The 14,379-nt window shown below is 40.0% G+C and overlaps 1 long non-coding RNA gene across 1 annotated transcript; it reads left to right on the top strand.

Annotated features, from left to right (window-relative positions):
• The first annotated feature begins 2,912 nt into the window (after positions 1 to 2,912).
• On the top strand, positions 2,913 to 7,840 carry LOC127158228 (uncharacterized). The gene is made up of 5 exons (XR_007826097.1): positions 2,913 to 3,051; positions 3,489 to 3,572; positions 3,748 to 6,751; positions 6,957 to 7,067; positions 7,279 to 7,840. It is a non-coding gene; the product is annotated as an uncharacterized LOC127158228 (long non-coding RNA).
• The last annotated feature ends 6,539 nt before the right edge of the window (positions 7,841 to 14,379 follow it).

A 14,379-nucleotide genomic window follows, 5' to 3' on the forward strand; every position in this document is an offset into this window, starting at 1 on the left:
TGTTGCATGTGGTAATAATTAATTTTTGAGTGTTCTGCTGCTGCAGTGTTGACAAAGAATCAGAATCTACAGTGCCTAGTTTACACAGTTTTGTGTTTTAAAGTAACTGATCTACTAAAATTGTTGTTTTATGTGTCTGTAATGGTTGGATAAAATGCGTGACAGCTGAACCCATTTAAAAATTGTTTTAAAAAGAAATAAAACTCATTAAATTGATGTTTACAGTTGCATTTTTGTGTTTTTCTAACTGTATTACAGAAAAGCAATAATAATTTTACATTCTTTTGTGATTATTTATTATTTTGGGTAAATATAAAGGTAGCAAGGCAATAAGACAACAAATAACCCAATGATTAGGTTATGTTTAACCCAGCAACACAGTTAACCTGACCCACTGGTTGGGTCAAATAAACAACCCAGCATTCTGGGTCAAATGGTTAAACCCAGCACTTGGGTCAAAACAACCCAACGCGTGTTCTGTCCCACAGTTACCCAGCAGCTGGGTTAAGGTTGGGTTATTTTTTAACCCAGCACTTTTTAGAGTGTACTATGGTACGGTCTAAAACCTGACTGAAAATCCTCACAGATATCATATTTCTGTAGGAAGGAAGATAATTGTGAGGATACAACCTTTTCTAATATCTTTGATAGAAATGGGAGATTCGAGATAGGTCTGTAATTAGTTAATTCATTGGTGTCAAGTTGTGGTTTTTTAATTAGAGGTTTAATAGCAGCCAGTTTGAAGGTTTTGGGGACATATCCTAATGACAGTGATGAATTAATAATATTTAGCAGAGGATCTATGAGATCTGGAAGCAAGTCTTTTAGTAGCCTAGATGGAATAGGGTCTAGCATACAAGTTGTTGGTTTGGATGATTTAACAAGTTTATACAATTCTTCCTGACCTATAGTAGAGAATGAGTTGAATTGTTCCCCAGGAGATCTATAGCGCACTATCTGATGCGACACTGTAATTGACGGCTGCATGGTGACAATTTTGTCTCTAATTGTATCGATCTTAGAAGTAAAGTAGTTCATGAAGTCATTACTGCTATGCTGATGGGCATAGTCAGTGCCTGTTGGTTCTTTATTTTTAGTTAACTTAGCCACTGTATTGATTAAATACCTAGGGTTATGTTTGTTTTCTTCTAAAAGAGTCGAAAAGTAATCAGATCTGGCCGATTTTAACGCTTTTCTGTGCGATAGGGTACATTCCCGCCAAGCAGTACGAAAAACCTCTAATTTTGTTTTCCTCCAGCTGTGCTCCATTTTCCGGGCTGCTCTCTTTAGGGCGCGAGTGTGCTCGTTATACCACGGGGTCGGACTATTTTCCTTAATCTTTCTTAGGCGCAGAGGAGCGACTGTATCTAGAGTCCTGGAAAAGAGAGAGTCAATAGTTTCTGTTACATCATCAAGTTTTTCTGAGCTATTGGACATGCTGAGGAATTCAGATAAGTCAGGAAGATTACTTAGAAAGCAATCTTTTGTAGTAGAAGTGATGGTTCTACCATATTTGTAATAAGGAGTTGAATTTACAGTTTTAGTCATCTGGAGAATACACGAGACTAGATAATGATCAGAGATATCATCACTTTGCTGCAGAATCTCAACGGCATTGACATCAATTCCATGTGACAGTATTAAGTCTAGAGTATGACATAATATAATATAACATAATATGTTATATAGGAGTCATCATACTTTTGTGGTTTCCAAGCAATTTTTAATTACATTAAATATAAAATACTGTTTAATATTTCTAATGATGTATAATCACTAAATATATACTTTTGTGGATTGATAATCATCACTTGTAGCGGAGTTAGGATCGAGGGAACATAATGCTGAGGGAACACAAAACACTGCACTATGCATAATACAGTTTGTATTTATTCTGATCATGTTCTCATCATTTTTTGATCATTTGTTAAGAATTTTTTAAGAAGTGAATATTAAGATCCTAATGAATGTAAATGGTTAGAGGTAACGACTAATTGCTTTATTTGTTAATTTAATTGTTTTTAAAAGTTACCTTGTTACCATAGCAGATGCACAGCAGACGTAAAATAGATCATTTGTGTTCCAATGATATATCAAAATACTTAAATGCGTATCTTGAATAAAAATGTTATAAACAATAACATACTGTTTGTCTTAATACATGATTGATTCAGTGTATTGGATAATAGTTAAAAAATAGTTAAAATGACATTCAAGTTTTCAGCATCACCATCAGATGTGTCAGCTCTGCCAGGTCTGTCACTTCTGTCAGATGGATATTTTGGTAACTTGTGAATATGATATTTTATATTTGTTAAGAAACTGTTGGTCACATGTGAAAATGTAATGTGTGTGCTAACATATGTTATATATGAGAATGTGTTTTGAAATGCTAAAAACATTTTGACTGCAAAATAAGTGATGGCAAGATAAAAAGCACATTTTGATAAAAAAAAGAAAAGTTGGGAGGTTGAATCAAAGCATAGCTCAGTAGTTTAGTACATGTAAGACACAAAAATGTAGATTCATTTGCCTGAGTACAAGGTTTTATTAACACATAGTTTGCAACTTTAAAGAAGTAATGAGGTAAAACAGAATTAACTTAAGTTCATCAGCTGTACACTAGTAAACTTCACTCACATGTAGCTGAACTATATATATATATATATATATATTTATATATTCAGTCACTGACCTATAGCTTGGAGGACCAGGCCGTGTAAAAGACCCAGAAGCTGACTCTGTCCCAAATGGTACTCTAAACCCCTCACACTCTTCCTCTGAGTCCACCATTTCGTGACGTAATGCTGTTTTGACTGTCCGGTAATCGGCTGCTGCGTAGCTCGCAGGCTTGCGGTGTGAGCATGGAGTTGGCATAGGGTCTGCTGGACATAAGGGACACGCGCGCGCAGCGGCCATTGTAAGATATAAAACCGAAAGTTTGCATGAAGTGCGCTGTTGTTGTTATTACTGGCGCAAGACAGACCTAACTGCGACAATAACAGCGCGCAGTGCTTTGCTGAATAATCGCATGTGTGCGTACACGATATAGTAAGATATTTTCTCTCCGTGTACTGTGTTTACACTGTTAAGAGTGAATTGTGGAGTGTTTTTAAAGATTTCGTGCGCTGTAACATGTCTCTGTAAGCTAATAGCTAATCCTGTTATATATTCACTGTATAGACTTAACATATGTGACATCCGAAAGGCAGATTGTTGTTTCATTGATGTTTTATTAATGTAAACTTACACTTTATTATTGTTGTTTCCCGTTAAAGAAGCACACTCATGTAAAATCTGCTCAAATGCTGAAGTTGTCTGTGAGTTGTGTGTGCTGCCAGCTCCTCCTGAAATAAAACGAACATAGCTTTATTATGCTGATCGGGTAATTTTAGTAGTTGTTTTTTACGGAAAATAACTTGCTACCAAAATAAAAAGTGTAAAATATAAAAGCTTAGTTTTTGTGATTGTTTGTCTCTTTCATCTAGAGTCTCTGGTGGAGATCAAACTGTTCAGATCATCATGGATAAAACTCAAACATCTGGAGATGAAGATCTTTTGTCAGTGTTCAGGTACCTTGAGTAACACATTAAATAACTCTAAAATAAATAAAACATGTAGACTTTAATGTTTCTTGAAATCACTAATACCATAAAGCCCCCATAAGTGCTTTAATTAAAAATACTTCTTGAAAAATTCATATTAAGTTGATTGTTGTCATAAAGGACTAAATTTGTTTTATTTTAGCTCAGTTGATCAGAAGAGATCAGAAGCAGAGCCCAGCTGTGTGTCTATGAGGAGTGTTGAGTCTATGGATCCACCAGTGAGGTTTAACAGTGGAGATACGTGGCCTGATCTCAGTATAACGTTTTTAAAAATATGATTACAGCATGACTTTTAATATTACCATATGTTATCAGTTAATCTCACTGTTTTTGTATAAACAGTGTATGACATGATTAAAAAAGCACTTTTTAAAGTGAATTTAATAATGATAAATGTATAGCTGATTTTTTTTTACATACAGTAATTTAAAGGGGTGATCAGATGCCCATTTTCCACAAGTTGATATGATTCTTTAGGGTCTTAATGAAAAGTCTATAATATACTTCCGTTAAAAATTCTCAATGGTTGACTCAGGGTTTTAGCTGACTATTCTGACGCCTGTGATTGGCCACTGCATTCTAAACATTAAGTCGTGTGTGATTGGTTGTAATGAGCAACACTGTAAAACGTGCAAAAATAAAATATGATGTAACGTGAGCAAGTCTAAATTTAATACAGCAATCGAATCGTTTCATGTAAGTTTTTTATTTTTTATTTTCAGTAGTTTCATGTTTGAAGAATTATAGTTTTATTGAAAAACCAGGGAATCAAATCAGTTGTGTCCCCTTCAAAGTATATTTTTTGGGTGTTATGGGGGGGTCCCATAATGTTTATGCGAGGTCCAGGACCTTACGTTTCACAAAGACACAAAAGGAAAACACATGCTTTTGGGTACATGAGACGAGAGGAGCTGGAGAATCCATCACTCTGCTTAGAGTTTCGTTTTTTGTTGACTTTTTTTTAAAATTCATACTTCTCTATCAGTTTCAGTTTTTGTTGTTCTTGTTGCAGTTACATGACTTTAACCAGCAGATGTCCTCAGACAGCACATCTAAACACTGAATCTAGCTGGCCTACATCTACCACTGATTCTTGAGACATTTGTAACTGCTATTAGGTTTAAAAATGAAAATATTTTCAACTGTACATTTTATGAGGGATTAATAATAGAATGTATTTAACAAAAATATGCACCATTAATAACATTTTATTGTTATTATTATATCACATCTATGACCCTTACTGTCTTCTCACTACATCAAAAACAGTGTCCACAGAGATGGGTTCAGTCATTCATAAATATTGTAAACCATTTTAAATGATGAAAAAGAGTTTGTTTTATCAAAAGTGACACTTAATAATATCTCAAATCAAAGCAAGGTTTTTCCATATGGTTTCAAAGTTGTGTCCCCAGTTTTTGTCGACATCAGACATTTGTTAAAATGTAATAAAATCAGGGAATGCCTGACTCCACCGCTGCAGTGTACATCAGTGTCAGACAGGCTCTGGTAAGTTCTATAGATTTATAATATTTTAAATACTACTGTTAATATTTCCTGTGTCACAACCATGATATGTAAACACCATCATCCAATTTCTGAGGAAATTATTTGAAATGTTCAGATCATTTTATTATCCTGAAGCAGCTTCTATTGGCATCTAGCATCAACAGAAAAACAAAAATGAAATGGCTCCTGCATGAACTTCATTTGCTTTGTGAAAGAAATGTAATCTTAATGGTTGTGTAAAAGAACACCCTTTTTACCTTGCCAAAATCAACTCATCATTCTGGTTGAGGCTGCCTTAAATGCAAATGAGCTCTGCTCGCCCTGCCCCTCTCTTCTCTCTCTGGATAGACACCTCTGTTTACTTTAGACACATTTAGCCGCTAAACTTGCTAACTAGCACATTATTAGGAAAGGCGATCGCAAAGATTAATAAAAAAAACTATATATATATATATATATATATATATATATATATACACTACTGTTCAAAAGTTTGGGGTCAGTACATTTTTATTGTTTCTTTCTTTTTTCTTTTTTTTTTTAAAGAAATTAATACTTTTATTCACCAAGGATGTATTAAGTTAATAATTAAACGTTTATTAAAAGTTAATAATAAATAATTTACATTGTTATAAAATATTTATATTTTGAATAAACACTGTACTTTTTAAACTTGTTATTCATGAAAGAATCCTAAAAAAAAAATCACAGGTCTCAAAAAATATTTGGCAGCACAACTGTTGATATTATCCAACATTGATCATTCTAATAATAAATCCACATATTAGAATGATTTCTGAAGAATCATGTGACACTTAAGTCTGGAGTAACAGCCGATAAAAATTCAGCTTTTCATCACAGGAATAAATTCTATTTTAAAGTATGTTAAAATAAAAAACATTATTTTATATTGTAAAAACATTTTGCAATATTACTGTTTTTTTTCTATATTTTTAATCAAATAAATTCAGCCTTGATGAGCATAAGAGACTACTTTAAAGACTATTACAAGTCTTACTGACCCCAAACTTTTGAACGGTACTGTATATATATATATATATATTCACTTCTGCTGTAAGTGAAGCTGGATCATGAATGATTTGCATGAACACAGACGGATATATGTAGATCTGGAGGCGCATTCCCTTCACAAACAAATCCAGCAACACAACACCTCAATAAGAGATATTCTTGTCTAACTTACATCCCTGCTCCAGCATCAAAACAAAGAGGTTAGACTGTTACAGCTGATCTGAGGTAAATCACTCATGTCAATCAACTATGGTGGGAGCGACCTCTGTTGGTGTGATGACACACCGACAGGCATCTGTGAATGGCTCGATTTGACAAAGGGAATATTTTTTTTACAGATTAATTAAAAACCACTGCATGGATTTTTATCATTATAGGGTAGATTTGTACATACACTGACAACACACATTCATGTTCAAACTACATGTAAAAATGAACTTAGCATCCGATGACCACTTTAAATGATGAACTTTGATCTCTCTCTGTTTTAGATCAGTTCATCAGAAGAGAACAGAAGCAGAGCCCAGCTGTGTGTCTTTAAGAAGTGATGAGTCTATGGATCCACCAGTAAGGTTTAACAGTGGAGATACACAGCCTGGTCTCAGGTATAAAGTTTTTAAAAATGTGTTTACAGCATGACTTTTAATATTGCCATTTAATATTACAATTTACTTCACTGTTTTTGTATAAACACAGTGTATGAAATGATTAAAAAAAACACTTTTTAAAGTGAATTTAATAATGATTAATGTATTTTTTTTTTACATACAGTAATTTAAATGATGAACTTTTAATCTCTCTCTGCTTTAGCTCAGTTCATCAGAGATCAGAAGCAGAGCCCAGCTGTGTGTCTTTAAGAAGTGATGAGTCTATGGATCCACCAGTAAGGTTTAACAGTGGAGATACGTTGCCTGATCTCAGGTATAACTTTTTTAAAAATGTGTTTACAGCATGACTTTTAATATTGCCATTTATTATTACAGTTTACTTCACTGTTTTTGTATAAACACAGTGTATGAAATGATAGCACTTTTGAAGTGAATTTAATAATGATAAATGTATAGTTTATTTATTTTTTATTTTTTTACATACAGTAATTTAAATGATGAACTTTGATCTCTCTCTGTTTTAGTCCAGCTCATCAGAAGAGATCAGAAGCAGAGCCCAGCTGTGTGTCTTTAAGGAGTGATGAGTCTATGGATCCGCCAGTAAGGTTTAACAGTGGAGAGACACGGCCTGATCTCAGGTATAACATTTGTATAAAAATGTTTAACATTCTTAAGCAATTAAATGTTGGCACTTATACTTGAGTTGAATACAAATTTCAGCTGAGGGGGTGGAGCTTTCAAACCACACTTTGCTTAGATTGTAAATCACTGGTTTTGGTATAAATCTGTGTTAATTTTAATTTGTAATTTTGACAGCTCCTGAAATGGATCATGCCATTGATATTACCAGAGCACTCAGCAGTTTAAGTAAATTGAAAACTTGATTGATAGAAGGATGCAGTTATTTTATGGACGGAGCAAGAACAATATATGTGTCTAAAATGGATGTACACAGTTCAGTTAAATAGTAAAGCTCACCCTCTTTAACAGTGCAGTTAAACTAAATGAGCAAAGCAAACTTTGTAATGAAGCTGAATAACCTCAACATTAACAACAACACTGAAAAAAGAGTTTCTGATGATTGATTTTGATTCTGCTTATTGATTCCTTTGTGAGCATTTTAATATGATTTTAAACCATTCCAACACAAGAAGACCTGTGCTGATTCCTCTGCTGCACACACATCCAAGACGCACACAGAAGGCTGCCTCTTATACTGTATAGTGCAGTGCGTGATACTGAACTGAGTCCTTTTCCGTGTCTTTTTGCATTTGAAAGGACAAATGCACACAAAACTGTCAAAATATCCTTGTTAATTGTCGGTTATGTGATAAGCGAATGTATACAGTTGTGAAAGAAAATGCATGTGTAACAATATTGTAACGCCACGCCAGCAGAGGGAGCCCTCTCCCGAATACTGACTGCACGCTCCCTCTGCTGCTTCTACTTCCACTTCCTGTTTGGCACTACATAAGCGATCACCATGTGCTACCATGTGCGAAGTATTGCCAGTTCCACTGCCTTACCGAGCGTTTACTATTACTCTGTCTGATTACCTGTTGTCGTCTTGCTTTACCTGGATTCTGAGTTTACGGATTACCCCTTTTGGATTTGTTTGACCGTGTGGACTGCTTTCAAGGTTTGACCCCTTATCAGCCTGTTGACTACCTCTCTTTGGAATTCCCCTTTTGTTACGTTTGCTATATTGGACTGCCTTTTCGCTATTTGACCCACTGCCTGCCTTATCACATTGCTGCTTGGTTTACGTTTATGTTTATACGCTGTCGGACTGCTTTCCCGGTATTGACCTACTGCCCGTTTCTCTGTACTGTTGCTGTCTGTAAATAAACTCCGCAAATGGATTCTTCTTCTGCCTCAGCGTCCGCTTTACAGAATACTTCGCCTACCATGAATCCAGCGGAAGTTTCCAATCTCCAAGCAGCATTCGCTTATCAAAGCGAGATCCTGAAGAGCTACCAGGAACAACTCAGCAAACTCCAATCCGTCAACGAACATTTAACACAGTACATCCGAGCGCTACCTCCGCCCACGCCTAAGACGGTAAGCTTCGCTCTGCCTGATAAATTTGACGGTACTGCTGAGTTGTGTAAGGGGTTCGTCCGTCAGGTTAAATTGTACTTTGATCACCAAGGTGACAAATTTGCAACCGAAGAAACGAAATGTGCATTCCTTATGACGCTCCTGACGGGCAAAGCTATTGACTGGGCTTCCGCGGTGTGGGACTCCGATGCACAATTTAAACGCTCTGTTGACTATTTTCTAGACCAGCTTCGGGAGGTGTTTGAATATCCCGCGGGGGGCAGGGATATTTCAACGCAACTAATTAAATTGCAGCAAGGAGATCGCGCTGCTGCTGAGTACGCCATTGAATTCAGAACCCTGGCTGCCCAGAGTGGATGGAATGATGTTTCACTAACAGCTATGTTCTACCACAGCCTCAATCCCGCTCTACAAACAGAGTTGGCCTGTCGTAAGGAGGATTTATCGTTCTCTGATTTTGTCTCTCTCACAGTAAAAATAGATAATCTCATGAGACAACATTCTAAACAGAAGCCTGAAAGAAATCATCCACGCAGACTCCCCACAACCGCATCCTCGTTGTCTTCTCCACCGGAAGAACCAATGCAACTCAACATCTCCAGATTGTCAGCAGAGGAGAGGGAAAGACGTCGAGCCCTCAACTTGTGCTATTATTGTGGAGGGACAGGTCATCGCAGCCTTGGATGTCCCCTTAAACACCAAGCCAACCCCAGGGTAAATATAGACCATTTTGCCTTCCCTAACAATCGTTCTTTCACCCTGCCTATTGTTTTGGAAAATGATACTCTGTCTCTTGAACTCACTGCCATGATAGACTCGGGAGCAGCGCTGAACATCATCAACCGTGCCGTGGTGGAGAAACACAAGATCCCCGTTCAACCTTGTACACCCCCTATAAAGATCAAAGCCATCGATGATGCCCTCATCGGGAAAGGAATCACCCATCAGACAAAGACACTCACCCTCAAGGTCGGCCTGTTACACCACGAATCCATCACCTTCTACGTCGTGGACTCCCCTAAGCACGAGGCTATACTAGGATTCCCCTGGCTCTCCATTCACGACCCGGACATTTCCTGGTATCATGGTGAGCTGACCCATTGGTCTACCTTCTGCCAAGAAAATTGTTTGTCAGTAAAACCCCAACCCTGTTTCACCACAACTATAGAGAGTCCCATCACCCATAAGACTGTTACCATCCCATCCTGTTATCATGACTTGTCTGAAGTGTTCAGCAAGATCAAAGCAACCCAACTACCACCACACCGTCCCTGGGATTGCGCTATCGATCTCCTTCCCAATGCCATGCCTCCTAAAAGTAAAGTTTACCCCCTGTCACAGAAGGAAAGTCAAGCTATGGACGAGTACATCCAAGAAGCCTTGGACTCCGGGTTCATCCAAACATCCACTTCCCCCGCTGCAGCTGGTTTCTTCTTCGTGGAAAAGAAGGACGGGGGACTGCGACCCTGCATCGATTATAGAGGTTTGAATAATGTCACTGTTAAATTCCGTTATCCTCTCCCTCTGGTACCTTCTGCATTGGAACAGTTACGGGAGGCCACCATCTACACCAAATTAGACCTGAGAAGTGCCTACAACCTGATTCGTATTCGGGAGGGAGATGAATGGAAGACCGCCTTCCTCACCACTAGGGGGCACTATGAATACCGGGTGATGCCCTACGGGATGGCCAACTCCCCAGCGGTCTTCCAATCGTTCATCAACGAGATTTTCAAGGACCTCCTCAACAAGTACGTCATCGCCTACATTGATGACATCCTGGTCTACTCTAAGACAGAGGAGGAACACGTTGATCATGTACGTACCGTCCTGTCAAGGCTCCTCCAGAATCAACTGTATGTGAAGGCAGAAAAATGTGAATTCCACGTTCACCAAACCTCGTTCCTCGGATATCATATCAGCCATCAAGGGGTCAAGATGGACATTACAAAGATTCAGGCAGTCACTGAATGGCCGAGACCTACCACGGTTAAGGAGCTGCAACGTTTCCTGGGCTTTGCAAATTTTTATCGAAGGTTCATTCGAAACTACAGCATGGTTGCAGCCCCCTTAACATCACTCCTGAAGGGAAAGCCATCCAAGCTGGCATGGACCGAAATGGCCAACCAAGCGTTTGTCTCCCTCAAGGAAAGATTCACTTCAGCCCCCATCCTAAAACATCCCGATCCCAACTTACCCTTCATAGTGGAGGTCGATGCTTCAGATTGCGGCATAGGAGCAGTTCTGTCCCAAAGACACGGTCAGCCAGGCAAATTGTATCCATGTGCATTCTTCTCCAGGAAACTAACTCAGGCAGAGCGTAATTACGATGTGGGGAATAAGGAACTTCTCTCAATGAAAGCAGCTATTGAAGAATGGCGACACTGGCTCGAGGGCGCTACTTACCCTTTCCAAGTAATCACTGATCATAAGAACCTTGAATACATCAAGAGCGCTAAACGCCTAAACCCAAGGCAGGCTCGTTGGGCACTCTTCTTCACTCGTTTTCAGTTCACGGTCACTTACAGACCCGGCAGTAAGAACAGCAAGGCTGATGCTCTCTCACGACGACATGATCCTCCTCTTGAACTACAACCTCCCGAACCCATACTCCCACCTACTGTCATCCTCGCCCCCATTTCCTGGGATATCATGGAGGAAATTCAGCGTGAGCAACAACAGAACCACCACCCTCCGCTTGCCCCGCAAACAAGCACTTCGTACCCAACAACTTACGGAATCGTGTGATGCAGTGGGTCCATTCCTCACTTAGTGCAGGACATCCAGGTATCTCACGAACCCTCCAACTCACGAAAAACACATTCTGGTGGCCTTCCATGAACAAGGATGTAACAACCTTTGTAAAATCATGCTCCCTCTGTGCTCAATCCAAGACCCCCAAGGAATTACCGTCCGGTCTCCTCCAACCACTTCCCATCCCACAACGCCCATGGTCCCACCTATCCATCGATTTTATCACCGACCTGCCGCCCTCCAACGAATTCACTGCCATATTGGTAACTATTGATCGTTTCTCCAAGTCTTGTCGCCTCATACCCCTGAAAGGCCTGCCTTCCGCCATGGAGACCGCTCTCGCCCTGTTCCACAACGTATTTCGCATTTATGGCCTTCCAGAAGATATAGTGAGTGATAGAGGCACCCAGTTCACCTCTCAAGTTTGGAGGGCGTTCTGTAAGCAACTCGACATTAATGTGAGCCTGACCTCAGGATACCACCCTCAAGCCAATGGACAGGTGGAACGACTGAACCAAGAAATTGGAAGGTACCTGAGAACATACTGTAATCGGGAACAACATAGGTGGTCGGAGTTCCTCCCTTGGGCTGAATATGCCCAAAACTCTTTAACCCATTCATCTACAGGTCTCACCCCCTTCCAGTGTGTCCTGGGGTTTCAACCGCCGATGTTCCCGTGGTCCGGCGAACCCTCCTCAGTCCCAGCAGTCGATGACTGGATAAGGCGTAGTGAGAGGGTGTGGGACAGTGCCCATGTTCGTCTCCAGCGGGCTGTCAGAGTGCAGGAAATGCAAGCCAACAGACGACGCCGCCCACACCCTCCCTACCAACCTGGGCAACGGGTCTGGCTCTCCACTCGGGACATCAAGCTGCGGCTGCCCAGCAGGAAGCTCTCCCCAAGGTATGTAGGTCCTTTCAAAATTCTACGAAGGATTAATGAGGTTACCTATCAGTTAGAGCTTCCTGCTAACTATCGTATCTCTCCCTCTTTCCATGTCTCCCTCCTGAAACCGGTCCACCCGGACGCTGACCCCGGCCATGAAGCCCCAGAGCCGCCACCACCCTTGGATATTGACGGGACTCCCGCATATCAGGTGAACGAGTTGCTGGACTCGCGCCGTCGAGGGGGTCAGCTCCAGTATTTGGTGGACTGGGAGGGGTATGGACCCGAGGAGAGATCGTGGGTGGCCGCCCGCGACATCTTGGATCCTTCACTCATTGAGGAGTTTCACCGAGCCAGACCCGACCGACCAGCGCCACGACCACGGGGCGTCCACGTCGAGCTCCAGGAGTCGCTCCTAGGGGGATTCTGTAACGCCACGCCAGCAGAGGGAGCCCTCTCCCGAATACTGACTGCACGCTCCCTCTGCTGCTTCTACTTCCACTTCCTGTTTGGCACTACATAAGCTACCATGACCATGTGCTACCATGTGCTACCATGTGTTTATTACCATGTCTGAAGTATTGCCAGTTCCACTGCCTTACCGAGCGTTTACTATTACTCTGTCTGATTACCTGTTGCCGTCTTGCCTTACCTGGATTCTGAGTTTACGGATTACCCCTTTTGGATTTGTTTGACCGTGTGGACTGCTTTCAAGGTTTGACCCTTATCAGCCTGTTGACTACCTCTCTTTGGAATTCCCCTTTTGTTACGGTTGCTATATTGGACTGCCTTTTCGCTTTTTGACCCACTGCCTGCCTTATCACATTGCTGCTTGGTTTACGTTTTGTTTATACGCTGTCGGACTGCTTTCCCGGTATTGACCTACTGCCCGTTTCTCTGTACTGTTGCTGTCTGTAAATAAACTCCGCAAATGGATTCTTCTTCTGCCATTCATAGTTAATTCAAATTATTTGAATGAATCAGTTGAATTAATAACTTAGTGACTCAATCATGCAGTGATTTGCTGCCAGGTACTGCCAATTTCAGGTTTATATTTGAAGTCTAAAATATATAATCATTTCTAATCATTCTATCATTATTATACATTTTGTTTTTAAAACATCAAAACAATATTATGTTTGTACAGTGCCTATAGAAAATTATCATACCCCTTTGATAAAAAAGTGACTTTATTTGTCATACAGCCTGAAATCAAACCCCATTCCAAATAACTTTTTCAGCCTTACTTACAGTTTTGGTCTTAAATCAAACCAATGAGTCGGTGCCTTGTGGGCAGCGTGCCGACATATGGCACAGTTGCGCTTCGGGTGTCCCGCAATCGAATCCTGCCTCATGGACTTTTCCCAATCCCACCCCCCTCTCTCCATCCCATTTGCTTCCTGTCGTATCTCCACTGTCCTGTCAAATGAAAAAAAAAAAAAAAAAAAAAAAAAAAAAAGTCAAACCAATGAAAGAAAAAACACAACAGTTCTGCACATTAATAATAAAAAACTACAATAACAGGGTTGGAAAAGTCATCAGTCCCTTGAATTAATATTTTATAGAGCCACTTTTTGCTTTAATTACAGCCATCAGTCTTTTTGGATATGTCTGTACTAGCTTTGCACAGCTTGATTGGGGAATATTTGCCCATTCATCCTTGCAGAACTGCTCAAGTTTAGTCAAATTCTGTGGTGAGCGACAGTGGACTGCTCTCTTCAAATCCATCCACAGATTTTCAGTTGGATTTAAGTCAGGGCTCTGACTTGGCCACTCAAGGACATTCATCTTCTTATTCTTAAGCCATTTTGTTGTTGTTTTGCCAGTATGTTTAGGGTCATTGTCGTGTTGGAAGGTGAATGACCTGCCCATATTCAGCTGTCTAGCGGAGGGATGCAGGTTTTACCTCAAGAATTTGAATGTCTTT

The sequence above is a fragment of the Labeo rohita genome, unplaced genomic scaffold (assembly GCF_022985175.1).
Source record: "Labeo rohita strain BAU-BD-2019 unplaced genomic scaffold, IGBB_LRoh.1.0 scaffold_1401, whole genome shotgun sequence".
In the NCBI taxonomy this organism is placed as follows: domain Eukaryota; kingdom Metazoa; phylum Chordata; class Actinopteri; order Cypriniformes; family Cyprinidae; genus Labeo; species Labeo rohita.